This window comes from Lontra canadensis, unplaced genomic scaffold (assembly GCF_010015895.1).
Source record: "Lontra canadensis isolate GAN:19392208 unplaced genomic scaffold, GSC_riverotter_1.0 scaffold9, whole genome shotgun sequence".
NCBI lineage: Eukaryota > Metazoa > Chordata > Mammalia > Carnivora > Mustelidae > Lontra > Lontra canadensis.
In genome coordinates, this window is record NW_022631003.1 from 26,067,429 (window position 1) to 26,081,652 (window position 14,224).

The 14,224-nt window shown below is 38.5% G+C and overlaps 1 pseudogene; it reads right to left on the reverse strand.

Annotated features, from left to right (window-relative positions):
* Positions 1 to 11,601: 11,601 nt before the first annotated feature.
* Positions 11,602 to 13,679, reverse strand: LOC116866268 (annotated as a pseudogene).
* Positions 13,680 to 14,224: the final 545 nt, after the last annotated feature.

The following is a 14,224-nucleotide window of genomic DNA, read 5'->3' on the forward strand; positions in this document are numbered from 1 at the left end:
ACCACTATCAGACTTAATTTAGGGTGAGTTGATGTTGTCAAAAATACAAATCCAAAAATACAAAAATACAAAACAAAATCCAGTTTGTTTGGTATTTTGAGCTTTTTGAATGGCCAAAAATTGCACGCAGTTCTATTATCCATGCAGGAATTAAATATTAGGAGGATGCCTGGTGGCTCAGTCGGTTAAACGTCTGCCTTTGGCTCAGGTTGTGATCCCAGGGTCCTGGGATCAAGCTTTGCGTTGGGCTCCCGGCTTGGTGAGGAGCCTGCTTCTCCCTCTCCTGCTCTTCCTGATTGTGCGCCCTCTCTCTCTGTCAAATAAATCAAATCTTTTAAAAGAAAAGAAATTACATATTAAAAAGTAGATGGATAGATGGGTAGATAAATTAAATGAAGGATTTGGTCTGGTTTTAAGAGCTGGTATCTGATATTTTTCAGGTTCAGACCCCATTATCACTCATTCTTTCGCACTCATATAGTGGATATTATATTTGTGCCTTTGCATTTTTCTGGTTCCCATCAAAATTAGAACCTTTGGAAAGTCTGTCTCAGATGAAATGCATTCTTTAAAGCTTTTCCCTACTCCTCTCACCTGATGTAATTACTCTTTTCTCTAAACTCCTAGATCTATTTTGGTACAATACTCTCATGACACTTCTTATATTATTTCTTACCACGCCATTATTTACTTGTTTGGTTTCTTCTACTAAATTTCAAGTCCTTCCAGAATATGAACCAAATGTCTTCTCATCTTTAAATTAGCTACAGGGCCCAATGCAAAACTGTGCTTGTTGTAGAACACGAAAAAGATTTGCCTAATTCTTTGCTAATAATCATCTTTCTGGTAAAAATTCAGATTCTTAGGCAATTCCCTGAGTAATTCTGATTCGTTAAATATAGGTACAGGACCAGGAATCTGCCCTTTTAGAAGCTTTCCAAATGATTCTGATGATTAACTAAACCTGGGAAACATTTGAGAAACTAAATTAACCAAAAAATTGGTTAAAAATTCATTTGTGTCTCCTGATTACTATTTGAAAAGGAATACTTCTCAGAAAGGCTAGGTCCTTTTTTTTTTTTTTTAAGTTTTTATTTAAATAGGCTAGATTCTTAATGCGTTCGTTTATGAAGGAAAGCTTATTGAGAAGTTCTATGTAGGTAAATAGGATGTTATAAAATGCTAACATATTCACTATGAAGTTCTCTAAAACAAATGGTCTTTGTTTTGTTTTGTTTCTCGTGGTGTTTATGAGATGGCATTTTGCCATGATGGCATTTGACTAGTTTGTTGTGAGGGTCTGACTTGTGAAGGCAAAACTTTGAGGAGGAATCTTGAGGCTTGGGAGGAATGAGAACCAGCTCTGGTGGGGAGTGCGTGAAGACTGTTTCATGGGATCACACTTGCCCTGTGGAGTAGTGTGCACTCTGGAGTGAGCTCTTATTTGGCAGAAAGGCCCACGGCCCTTGCTCTCTCCCTGACCTCCACATGGCAGTTTTAGGCTGCTGGTGTGGGCTTTGCAGGGAGGGCCTATGATGTCCTGCCCTCAAAGTGATTACTGCGGGTTTTCTCCTGATGCTGCAGCCAGCTCTGGGAGGATGCTGAAAGCTTGTACCTGCTGAGCGGGGTCCTGGCCCTGGGTTTCTTGGCTAACGGCATGAAGAAGAGGAATTTGTTTCTTTCATGTACAAATAAAAATGTCCAATAATTGAGGGCAACAGTGGGAATTTCCTTTATAGACAAGGATTGCAAAAGAAAGCTCTAGAATTAATGAGTGTAAATGGTCTCCTAGCAGTAAATTTTCTGAGTATAACTTGTGTAATGTGTTTGGAACCAAATCTGTTGGAGGAGAAGAGGCCATTTTAATTTAATTGGCCCTACTGGTAAGGATACTATTAATGAAACAGATGTCTTTTCCTCTGCTTTCCTGAATGTTTTGATAGCAAACAAAATTTCTTTTCTTTAATCAGAAATAAGGTAGTTAATATATGTTCAGGAATTGCATTGCTCAATTTTCTAACAGTGTTACACTGATTATTTTTGTTAGATTTATCTTGTGTATGTGAAAAGGGGCTTCTGTTGACGTGCTGTGACCTGAGCAGGATAGATCTCATCCTCCTCAAAGACTCCTAAGGAAAGGTAAATGGTCTGGAACCTATGGAAGTATCTCCCGATTTAAGCTTGTATTTGGATATCCACAATATGCGCTCAGTAGTGATGAACTGATATGGGGGAGAGGGAAAGGGCAGGAGCTTTAGTGGACAGTGGACCTGGGCTCATATCCTGAGTGACTTTGGGCAAGTCATTCCACTTGACTGGGAAAGACAGTACTTAATTTTTGGGGTTATTTTGAAAATTCAACCCTATAAGATTTGCAAAAATGTCTGACATCTATTTTGAACCAAATGATAATAGATAGCCCCTGTGCTAAGGAACTCATAGAATGTGTGAAGATCAAGATGGAAAAATCCAACATGGGGTCGAGAGAAGACACCTATGTGCTCAGAGTTACCAAGAATGGTAACAGCAAGCTCATTTGATATAAGCAGAAAACAATCCTGGAACTACCAGGGTTCTGTATAAATAATGTATAGTGCTTTAACCCAGCTAAGAATTTAGAGCAAATAATCCTAACTTTCAAATGAAACATTTCTAGTACTTAAGTCAAAAGTTAAATAGAAATACCAGAGTCAGATTTTTAGAATAATAGAATATGTTATTTACTACAGAGGGGAAAAAACCCACTAATGCTTTAGATTTAGAGATGAGTTTTAGCTTCTCAGCAAACTCCAAATACTGAAACAAATTGTTTATCATGCTTGTTTTACAATTTTTTGATTACTTGTTTGCCTCGGGGCCACTTTCAAAATAGCTTTGTCTAGTAACACCTCCGGAGTTTATAACGGTATTTTGAATAGAGTGCTACCAATTCAGAAAACTCAGGGCTCAAATAACCACAGTTTGTCAATTAACAATGTGGTAGGAACGGGACTAGGCTGTGGAGAGTGAGGCAGGGTCGTGCAAGTGCAGGGTTAGACCTTGTCTATATTAAGCAAAAAACCCTCCAAGGGTTTCTAAGACCCAATTCCTGGAAGCTGTGAGTATGTTACCTTATATAGCAAAAGGGACTGCAAATGTAATTAGGTAAAGGACCTTGCTATGGGGAGATTATATTGGCTTATCTGGGTGGGTCCAGTGTAATCAGAAGAGTCCTTAAAAGTGGAAGAGGGAGACAGGGTGCAGTAATGTATTATAAGAAGGTCTCAGCCTAGTCTTGCTGGTTTCGAAGATGGAGGAAAGGGCCATGTGTGAAAGAAACCAGGCAACCTTTAGAAGCTGGGAAAGGCAGAGAAGTTGATTCTCCCCTAGAACCTCCCCTACAACCTCCTGTTGACATGTAATTTTTAGCCTAGTGAGATGTACTTCAGACTTCTGGTGTACAGAAATGTAAGATAATTAATTGGTGGTGTTTTAAGCAACCAATATCAAGTTCCAGATACTATGTACAGAAGCCATAGAAAACTCATTCACTGATTTTATATAAGGTTTTGGTATTTGGGTCAGCATGGGGTTTTTTGGCATTAGTTTTGATTAAAGAAAAACCTTTATTTTTTTTCTTATCCAAATCATTGGTGTTTTTGCACCCAAGGTGAGTGCCTCACTTGCTTCCCCCTCGTCTACTGGGACAAAGGATGCATCATTACTGCATTATGAGTAATGTTGCTGCTGGCCTCATGTAGAAAAATAATCTGCTGCAGATCATGTCTCTTTTCATTTTGTCCAGCCTGAAGTATATCTACTCTTACCTGAGACTATGGTGAGGGTTTAACTTTGATTTTGACATGCTATCATGGAGGACTATTAGCAGCAACTGGCAGAGTATATATTGAAGAACTGTTGGCCTATCTTTGTTTTCACTGGAGGTCTTAAAACCAAATAATCTGTGTTTCTGACATTGAATTTTACAGCTCTGTTCTGTCCCCTGTCTGAAGGTCTTTTTTTTTTTTAAGATTTTATTTATTTATTTGACATACACACACAGAGAGATCACAAGTAGGCAGAGAAGCAGGCAGGGGGGAGAGAGGGGAGAAGCAGGCCCCCTGCTGAGCAGAGAGACCAATGTGGGCCTCAATCCCAGGACTCTGGGATCATAACCTGAGCCGAAGGAAGGGACTTAACCCACTGAGCCACCCAGGCACCCCTGAAGGTCTTTTTAAATGTAAATCAGTTTCAATGATTTATTTACTTTATCTGGAATAAATCGTCTATTAGGGTGACCCTAACGTTCAATTCTAGACTTGTGTCATAAGCTGTCATTCTACAATTAGAGAAAGATCAAGCTCAGCTTTTTGTTGTTGTTTTTTTTTTTCCCCTCCTGTTAGCATAAGAGTATGTGGTACCACAGTCCAACACAAAAAGCAACCTGCCTGGAGAACAACAGTAGAGTAGCAGTTTAACAACATGGACAATAATGGTACTGTTTATACAGTTAAGTATTAAGCTTATACATAGTCCTCAAAATAACTCTGCTCGGCATGTTCTATTATCCCTATTTCCCAGATGAGGAAACCGAGGCTCAGAGACATATTAATACATTAGAGCAGCTAACACTTAAATAGGACTTAATGGGTGCCAGGCAATCTTTGAAGGGCTTATACATATACTGACACATGTACCCTCCTGTAACCCGAAGAGGCATTATTCCATTTTACAGATGAGGAAGTAGACGCATGAAAGGTCAAGCAACTTTCCTAAGGGCATATGCCTTTTTTTTTTTTTTTTGAAGATTTTGTTTATTTATTTGACACAGAGAGATCACAAGTAGGCAGAGAAAGGCAGACAAAGAGAGGCAGGGGAAGCAAAGTCGAGGCTTAGCCCACTCAGCCACCCAGGTGCCCCAGGCATATGCCTTTTAAATGGAGAAGATAACATGTTTAAAGTCATGCTGGTGACAAAGAAATTGAAGAACAGAAAATCAAACTTAGATTCCTCTGATTTAAAAATGCTGTGCTCTTACAGCAAAGGAAACAGTTCACAAAACCAAAAGACAACTGACAGAATGGGAGAAGATATTTGCAAACGACATATCAGATAAAGGGCTAGTGTCCAAAATCTATAAAGAACTTAGCAAACTCAACACCCAAAGAACAAATAATCCAATCAAGAAATGGACAGAAGACATGAACAGACATTTCTGCAAAGAAGACATCCAGATGGCCAACAGACACATGAAAAAGTGCTCCATGTCACTCGGCATCAGGGAAATACAAATCAAAACCACAATGAGATACCACCTCACACCAGTCAGAATGGCTAAAATTAACAAGTCCGGAAATGACAGATGCTGGCGAGGATGCAGAGAAAGGGGAACCCTCCTACACTGTTGGTGGGAATGCAAGCTGGTGCAACCACTCTGGAAAACAGCATGGAGGTTCCTCAAAATGTTGAAAATAGAACGACCCTATGACCCAGCAATTGCACTGCTGGGTATTTACCCTAAAGATACAAACGTAGTGATCCGAAGGGGCACGTGCACCCGAATGTTTATAGCAGCAATGTCTACAATAGCCAAACTATGGAAAGAACCTAGATGTCCATCAACAGACGAATGGATAAAGAAGATGTGGTATATATATACAATGGAATACTATGCAGCCATCAAAAGAAATGAAATCTTGCCATTTGCAACAACGTGGATGGAACTAGAGGGTATCATGCTTAGCGAAATAAGTCAATCAGAGAAAAACAACTATCATATGATCTCCCTGATATGAGGGAGAGGAGATGCAACATAGGGGGTTAATGTGGTAGGAGAAGAGTAAATGAAACAAGTTGGGATTGGGAGGGAGACAAACCATAAGTGACTCTTAATCTCACAAAACAAACTGAGGGTTGCTGGGCAGAGGGGGGTTGGGAGGGGGGGTTATGGACATTGGGTAGGGTATGTGCTATGGTGAGTGCTGTGAAGTGTGTAAACGTGGAGATTCACAGACCTGTACCCCTGGGGAAAAAAAAATATATATATATATGTTTATAAAAAATAAAATTATAAAAAAAAAAAACCCACAATGAGATACCACCTTATACCAGTTAGAATGGCTAAAATTAACAAGACAAGAAACAACTAATGTTGGCAAGGATGTGGAGGAAGGGGAACTCTCTTACACTGTTGGTGGGAATGCAAGCTGGTACAGCCACTCTGGAAAACAGTATGGAGGTTCCTCAAGAAGTTAAAAATAGAGCTACCTTACAACCCAGCAATTGCACTGCTGGGTATTTACCCCAAAGGTGCAGATGTAGTGAAATGAAGGAGGAACCTGCACCCCATTGTCCATAGCAGCAATGTACACCATAGCCTGACTACGAAAGGAGCTGACATGTCCTTCAACAGATGAATGGACAAAGAAGATGTGGTTTATATATACAATGGAATATAACTCAGTCATCAGAATGGATGATTACCACCATTTACATCGAGGTGGATGGAACTGGAGAGTATTATGTTCAGTGAAGTAAGCCAAGCAGAGAAAGACAATTATCATATGGTTTCACTTATATGTGGAATATAAGAAATAGTGGAGAGGATCATAGGGGAAGGGAGGGAAAACTAAATGGGAAGAAATCAGAGAGCGAGACAAACCATGAGAGACTCTCAATTCTGGGAAACAAACTAAGGGTTGTGGAAGGGGAGGTGGGTTGGAGGATGGTAATTGAGTGATGGACATTAAGGAGGACACAGGATGTAATAGGTGTTACATGCAACTGATGAATTATTGAACACTACATCTGAAACTAATGATGTACTATATGTTGTCTAATTGAATTTAAATTTAAAAAATTATGCTACAAAATTGTAAAAAAAAAAATTAAAAAAAAAATGCTGTGCTCTTTTAACTATGTGAGTTGCCCCCTAGAACCTTAAACCAAACTGATCTAACTGGTCTTCTAACCTTGATCACGGTCTTCCCCTTCTCTGCCAGGAAATCCGAGGTGGGGCTGGAGACAGCTCCCAGGGAGGGGTTTACCTCCCGGGGCTCACAGTGAGGGATAGGAGCTCCACACCTAGCAGGGCCCTCTGCCTGGGCCTCTCTTGTTTGCTCCTACTCTTAGCAATACACTCGGCAAAGGGTAAACTGCTTTTCTCAGAGAGGATTTACAGTCCTGACAACGTGGCTTAGGCAAATCTTTATTGCCCTAGAACCTTGGGAAAGGTATTATCTGACAGGGGTGGGTTGTTGATAATGCTGTTACATCAATAGAACCTATCATAGTGTTAAAGTACAGTCTGTGGGATTTGTTTTATTCCACTTAGCAACACCTAGGAATAGCTTTAAAGGGACACTTCAAAATGAAGGTCCTTTTAAAAATTCAGGTATTGGGAACCTGTGGCTCAGTTGGTTAAGTGTCTGCTTTCGGCTCAGGTCATGATCCTGGAGTCCGGGGATTGAGTCCCGCATTCAGGCTCCCTACTTGGTGGGGAGTCTGCTTCTCCCTCTGACCCTGTCCCCTCTCATACTCTCTTTCATTCTCTCTTAAATAAATAAATAAAATCTTTAAAAAAAATCAGATATCTGCAGATATCTTCTACAGGTTGCATTCAAATACAAACAGCTTTTTTGAGTCTTAAGAAAAGAACTGAGGGGCACCTGGGTGACTCAGTGGGTTAAGCCTCTGCCTTCAGCTCAGTTCATGGATCAAGACCCCCATCAGGCTCTCTGCTCGGCAGGGAGCCTGCTTTCCCCTCTCCCTCTCTGCCTACTTGTGATCTCTGTCAAATAAATAAGTAAAATCTTAAAAAAAAAAAAAAAGAAAAGAACTGATTAAATTTAGTTTCTTTATTTCATGAGGTATTTTTAATCTTTCTATTCCTAGTTGGTTGTAACCTTAAGTTTATTTTGAAGGGTGCATTGTAGGATTAAAACTTGTGTTGATTTATATTGTAAATTCATATAAAGCTAACAATGACCATGACCTTTTCTCTGAAGGCAAACTCTCAATAACATAATCTGAGGCTGCATCCTTAATTTTATATATGTATCAAAAATTCACTCATTTGAATGGTTCTGTTTTTACGCATTTAACATGAATTAATGAAGGGCAGAGAAGTATCAGTTTTATAGCTGAAAACTGTCATCATACAAAGACTGAAGAAAACTCCTGAGCAGGCTTCCAAGGACCTGGTTTTTGTCTCTCCCATCACTAGCTGTGAAATTGTATTTCTCTGGGTCTCAATTTTTTCTTTAAAACGCAGTTAATAAGACATAGCCTTCCTACTTTACAGAGTAGTTTGAAGAATAAAGTGAGATTGTATAAAGACAATTTGAAGACAAAAGGTAAATAAAGCATGTTCTACATAATTTAAACCAGTGATATCTATTTTTAAGGTAACTCTTTTCTAGGGACTAAATATAGTAGTTTCTTATTCACATTTAGTTGCATCATAGAATGTATCATGGACTGTGCCATTGTATTTTTGGTATATACTGAACAAGTGACTATAAAATGAAGAGCATCTGACATCAGAATTGTTTGTTTTAAGAAGTGTTCTGAACTGGCCTTTGTGGCCCTGGGTTTCTCCACGCTCTGCAATGTCTCTTGGCTGCATTCTAGCCCCCTTATTGCCAGAGGTCCTTTTACCTCTCAAGGCTTTAGTTTTCTCATAAATGAAAGACATGGAGATAATACAAAATAATATCCAAAGCCCATTCTTGATCTATTCAGTCTTTTCTAATGCCTTAGATTTTAAATTCTAACATCAGTTTTGGTTATCAAGGAGCATATTAAAGAATGAATGCATTATTATCTCTATAATTTTATAGAGATATAAATATAAATATAAAAATTTTATAATTTTTATATTTAAAAATATAGCAGGGAGATTGACTTGGACTCATGCATTTGAGTGCACTGTTTCAGAAGACTCATGCACATATTTTAAATTTGGCATTTCCAGTCTCATTAAACTCATGTTTAGTATTATTGCTTAAAAACTTTGAGCAAGGCACTTTGATAAATACTTTTTATACATTGTATTAGATAACCCTAAAAATAATCCTAAACAGAAAGTGTGATCATTACCTCTATTTTAGAGATGAGGAGATTGAACCTGAGAAAAGTTAAATAAATTGTCAAGGTCATACAGTTGCTAAAGGTCATTTAGAGTTTGAATCCAGACCTTTGCTTTACATTCTGTCATGTAAGAGAATAAATTCCAGTTGGAGGTATTCTGTGAATTATCTAATGAAAGAGGCTTTCTTAGATTAAGCAAATAGAATCTCTCTGTTTTAAGATACGAAGAGCTATCTTTGAACACCTGGACCTAAATTCCTCACCCAAAGATATGACTAATGAATGAATTTGGAAATCCTGACTTTGAAGTAACAATGATGCCTTTTTTTTTTCCCCATAGTAGTCTTAGATCTTCCATATTAGCTTGAAAAAACTTTAACTGAATAGTTATAGTCAGATATTATGGTATGCAAAATAAAAAATTGTATTGTTACTTTATATGCCACACTCAGCATGGGCTAGAAAAAAGCAGTTATGTAGCAAAGTTAGTAAAGTAGAAAAATCATGTGACATTTTTCTTCTATGGCAAAATTAAGAATGAGGACAGGATATTAGGTTAATTCATTAAGTAAGGGCTCTATGTCACTCGACCCTGTAAGTTAAGGTAGATATACCAGAGTGAGTTTTTCATACTAGTCAGTAGAGGGAGATGGTATAATAGTTATTATATTGCCATTTTTAATTTCATATTTTTCATAATTTGCTACAGTATTCTGATAGATAAAATCTGGTATAAGTAAATGTTTGTGACTTAAAAACATAGAAGTTATATGAACTTAATTGTTATGGGGAGTTAAATGTAACATTTGAGTAGAATAAAAACAATAAAGTATTTCATGTGTACTTACAGATCCAGATTATAGAGAGCTAAAATAATTTCATAAGGAAGTTAGAAAAAGATCCCCTTAATGTACAATGTGATTACTGCAGTTAACAGTACTGTATTGTAGAACTGAAAGTTACTAAGAGAGTAGATCTTAAAGTTCTCACCACACATGCACACACACAAAAGGGAACTGTGTGATGTGATAAATGTGTTAGTTAACCTTATTGTGGTAATCATTCTGCAATATATATGTACATTAAATATGTATACATATATAAATTATATCTCAATAAATCTAGAAAAAAATTGTTTCAGGAAAAAGATTGCATTCAGAAGTACATTTTTTTCTTTATTCTGGTGTGGGCCCTGGCAATATGTGAGGGCTTTTCATACATAATCTGGACTTACCGGCTTTTTCTTTGAGGGTAACAAAGATTCATTTTATAGATGTGTGTGATCAGTATATAAGTTTCAAGTTTCAGTAAACTTCAAGATGTATTGAAAAAGCAAAAGAAAAATATCCCTTTGCTGTTTAATAACTTTAAAAAAATAACTACATTCATCTTATGTTATCATAAGCTATTGACTACAAGTACAGTGGCTATGGGGTGCTTGGTGACTAGCATGAGTCCCTTTCCTGATCTGGAAAATGGTTGCCCTTAGGATTCTTTGTCCTTGAAATCAGTGATTAAATGTATTCAAATGGTAGGTCTTAGGCTATTAGTAGTATTTGTTTACTTTCTTTCCATAAAGTGGGTGGTTGAGTGGCTCCGTCAATTAAGCATCCGACTCTTAATATCCACTCAGGTTGAGATCTTGGGATCGTGGGATGGAGCTCTGTGCTGGTCTCCGTGTTAAGCGTGGAGCCTGCTTGGGATTCTCTTTCTCCTTTTTCCTCTTTTCCTCTGCACTTGCATGCTCTCGTTCTCTAAAAAACCAACCAAACCAAACAAAAAAAAAATCCAAATTTCTTATGAAAATTGTAATTATTCTTGAACCAAATATTTAAGTGGAAGTGCCAGAATTTAGAGATGTACAAAAAGACATCAATTTGTTAAACCAGAAGAAGAAAGAACTAAAAACTTTGAAACTATCTCTAAACAGGAGTTGGAAAAAGTTTTTTAAGTTTTGATGAAGTGAAAATGCCGCATGTAGATTCCTTGATATGAAGAAGCTCGTAATTTTTTTAACCAGTTGAAGAATTGTTCTCATTTTTATTATTTTCTTGTCTTATTTAATAAGAGATTTTAATATAATGTCCAGATAAATAATTTCAATGTGTTCTTGAATAACAGTGAAAACATAACTGTCATTTAAGAAACTCTAAACCTAAGTAACACAATTGCAACCATTTAAACATTTGATTAACTGTTTGAAATAAATTTAAATTCTCCTCAGTCATCCTCTCTTCTCTTTAGTAAAGTTCCCTGACACCTTCTTCAACCCCAAAATGCAGCAAAACTGGTACTGTTAATGAACAACCCTTAGTGATGGTCAACAATGGACAGTGACTCAGATTGCAGCTTGTCTTGAAAAGAGGCCTTTGTGACTTCTAGAACATCCTAGGAAAATGTTGTGGGTGTTGGGCCTGGGAGATACCTGTGAAAGATACTCAAAGACAGGGACTAACAAATTTACCATATCCCAGTTTATACTACAACTTGAGAATTTTATTTTTTTTATTTTTATTTATTTATTTATTTTTTTGTCTAAATGTTTTTATTTGAAACAAATAGTTGCACCAAGCAAGAGCTTAATTTCCCCACTCCAAATTAAAACAAAACGTAGTAGGGGCAAACATCATTTGGCAGGACAGTTCCAGTACGTGAACATCCTTCTACTCACTGTGGTTGGGGCAACTTTATTCATCAGCAGTCATTCTTACACAAAATATTAACCCCAAAGTACTAATGTCACAAAAAGGAAGTGGTCTTCATTTCATGTGTGGGGCAGTATGTTCTATAAATGCCAAAAGGTAGGAGAAGCACAAACACAACCCACTCTTTAAAAAAAACTAAATAGTTCAAAGAATTTCCCCCTCCCCCCTTATTCCCGTAATAAAAAGTAGTGCTGGGGTCTGACACCCAGATTTGGTTTTTATCCTGGCCATGTACAAAGTGTTTCCCCATCTGACTTGCATCATTAGGGTTATGGGTAAAAGTTCATTGACTTTGAAGAAAGGTGTGTCTACTCCTTTCTCCTCTTCTTGCCTTCATGCTCATGTTCCTTGGGGCGGCTGCTATCTGACGGTCTTTTAGAGCCCCCATGCTGTTTGGCTTCTTCCAAAAACTTGTCCAAACCAAAAGGATCTTCCTCAAACTGAACTGGTCCTTCTTGGCCTCTTTGTCTGCGGTCTGAACCAGAAAACTCCTTATCGGGAACAAATCTGTTGGTCTTTATTCTGGCTTCTAGGTCATCACCATACATGTCCTTGTCCAGATTTTTACTGGGCCTATAAATATTCTGGGCCACATCTTTGCCACCTCTCCAGGCTTGATCATAAATGTTGTAAATTTCATCTTCTCCACCTGCAAAACCACTGTCCATACCCTTGGATTGGTTGAAAAGCCTTTGGTCATACTGAACTTCATTGGACGTTCGAGGATTGGGCACACTTCACTGATATCTCGATTTTCATTTCTCTGTAGTTTCGACCTCTTATCAGGAGCTGCCCTGGAAAGATTCCTGTCGTGCTGTCTCTCTTTTTGCCTGTCATGCCGGATTTCATCCCTCTCACGTGCCTCTCCATCCTCTTTTTCCACATGGGTTTTGATCCCAGCTCTTCTCTCCCTGGCTTTCTGGGCCATTTCTCTAAGTTTCTCTTCGTGTTTCTCCTTTTCTTTATGAGCCATCTTTCTCTCTACTTGAGCACGCATTTCTACAGCTTCACGAGCCTTCCGATCAGCAATATAGAGGGCTTCGGCCAGCTTGGCAAAGTTCTCATTGATGTGAACTGTCTGAAGTCCTCTTCCATCAGCAGCTAGACATTTGTCTAATGGAATTGTATACCCCTTTGCATTTTTCCAGTTTGAAATACAAGGAGGGATCTTCCACTCTTGTTGCTCCTTCACAGTCATCTTTCGGCTAGGAGAATGCATGACAGGTGCAGGAGGAGAAGGTGGTCCTCGGGGAATCTTCTTATTGATTTTGAACCTTGGAGGCTCCATTGGGTCTTTCTGCATTTCCACCATCCGAATAACTCTCTGTTTAGCTCCAGAATTGAAAGCCACTCCTTGCTGAGATGGTGTGTATCGAATATACTGAGCTGGAGCCAGTTTATCAGCAGCTCGAACTGGCATGGCGGCGGCAACCTTCTGTGATACAGATTTTTCTAAGGCTACCCTTGTCTTTTCTGTTATCTCTTTAATGGCTTCTTCATCAGGTCTTTGCAGGTCTGGGTCATGGGCATTCATGACCTCCTTGGGAACCAGGTCAGTATACTTGCTATAAATGACCTTGTCTTTTGACTATCCTTGCCGAGCAATTGCATCATATTTAATTTTCCTTCAGCATCCACTTGAATGGCCAGTGCATTTGACATTTTTTTCTTTCGCCCCATATCCAGCGGATACTGGGCCACATGGATCTCTGGAAAAGCACCTCCATCTCCAAAATCCTCTAATAACCGAGGTATCCAGCCCTTCCGGTACCCGTATGTGGGAGGTTCTCTTCGGGAGGAGACCAGTGAGGTCTGTCGGGATCTCTGGGATCTTGCCTTTTCTTCAGCCTCGAGCTGGTCCTGAGGTAGCTGAGTGGGTGCAGGTAAAAAGCTGGTGAGCGCCATCTTCTTCCGCTTCTTCCAGTGCGAGCGACCGAGAATTTTATTTTTCTTGAGTTTGTGCTTCTGTACAAAGCTGTATGAGAGCAGTGATTCTTTAAATGAGGTCCAGGCCCCCAGAATTTCACTAAGATACTAAAATATTAACATGATCTTTCCCTTCCTCAGCTGGTTCTACGTCAGCTTTGACAAACTAAAAGTGGCATCCACAAAAGATGGTGTGTTAGGATGTTTTTAGTTTTAATGAAAATTTTTGAATCACTGGAAGTTTTTATGTCATACAGCAGATAGGATTTTACTCAAGCATGCTCATCAAATATAATTCTTCCAGAGTTTTTTTTTTCTCTTTTATTTCAACAACCAGAAACTCCCTTTCATGTCCTTCTCCCCCAAGAGAGCTTCTTTGTATCAAGGATAAATTAATCCATTTCTTTCCTCTTGAAAAGTTATTACAGTTTTTATGCTGCTCATTAACTTTTCATTAAGTCTATGCTTTTCATTCTGTTCAGTGTTTCTCATACTTCTTGGTTTTTATCAATACTCCAGGATGA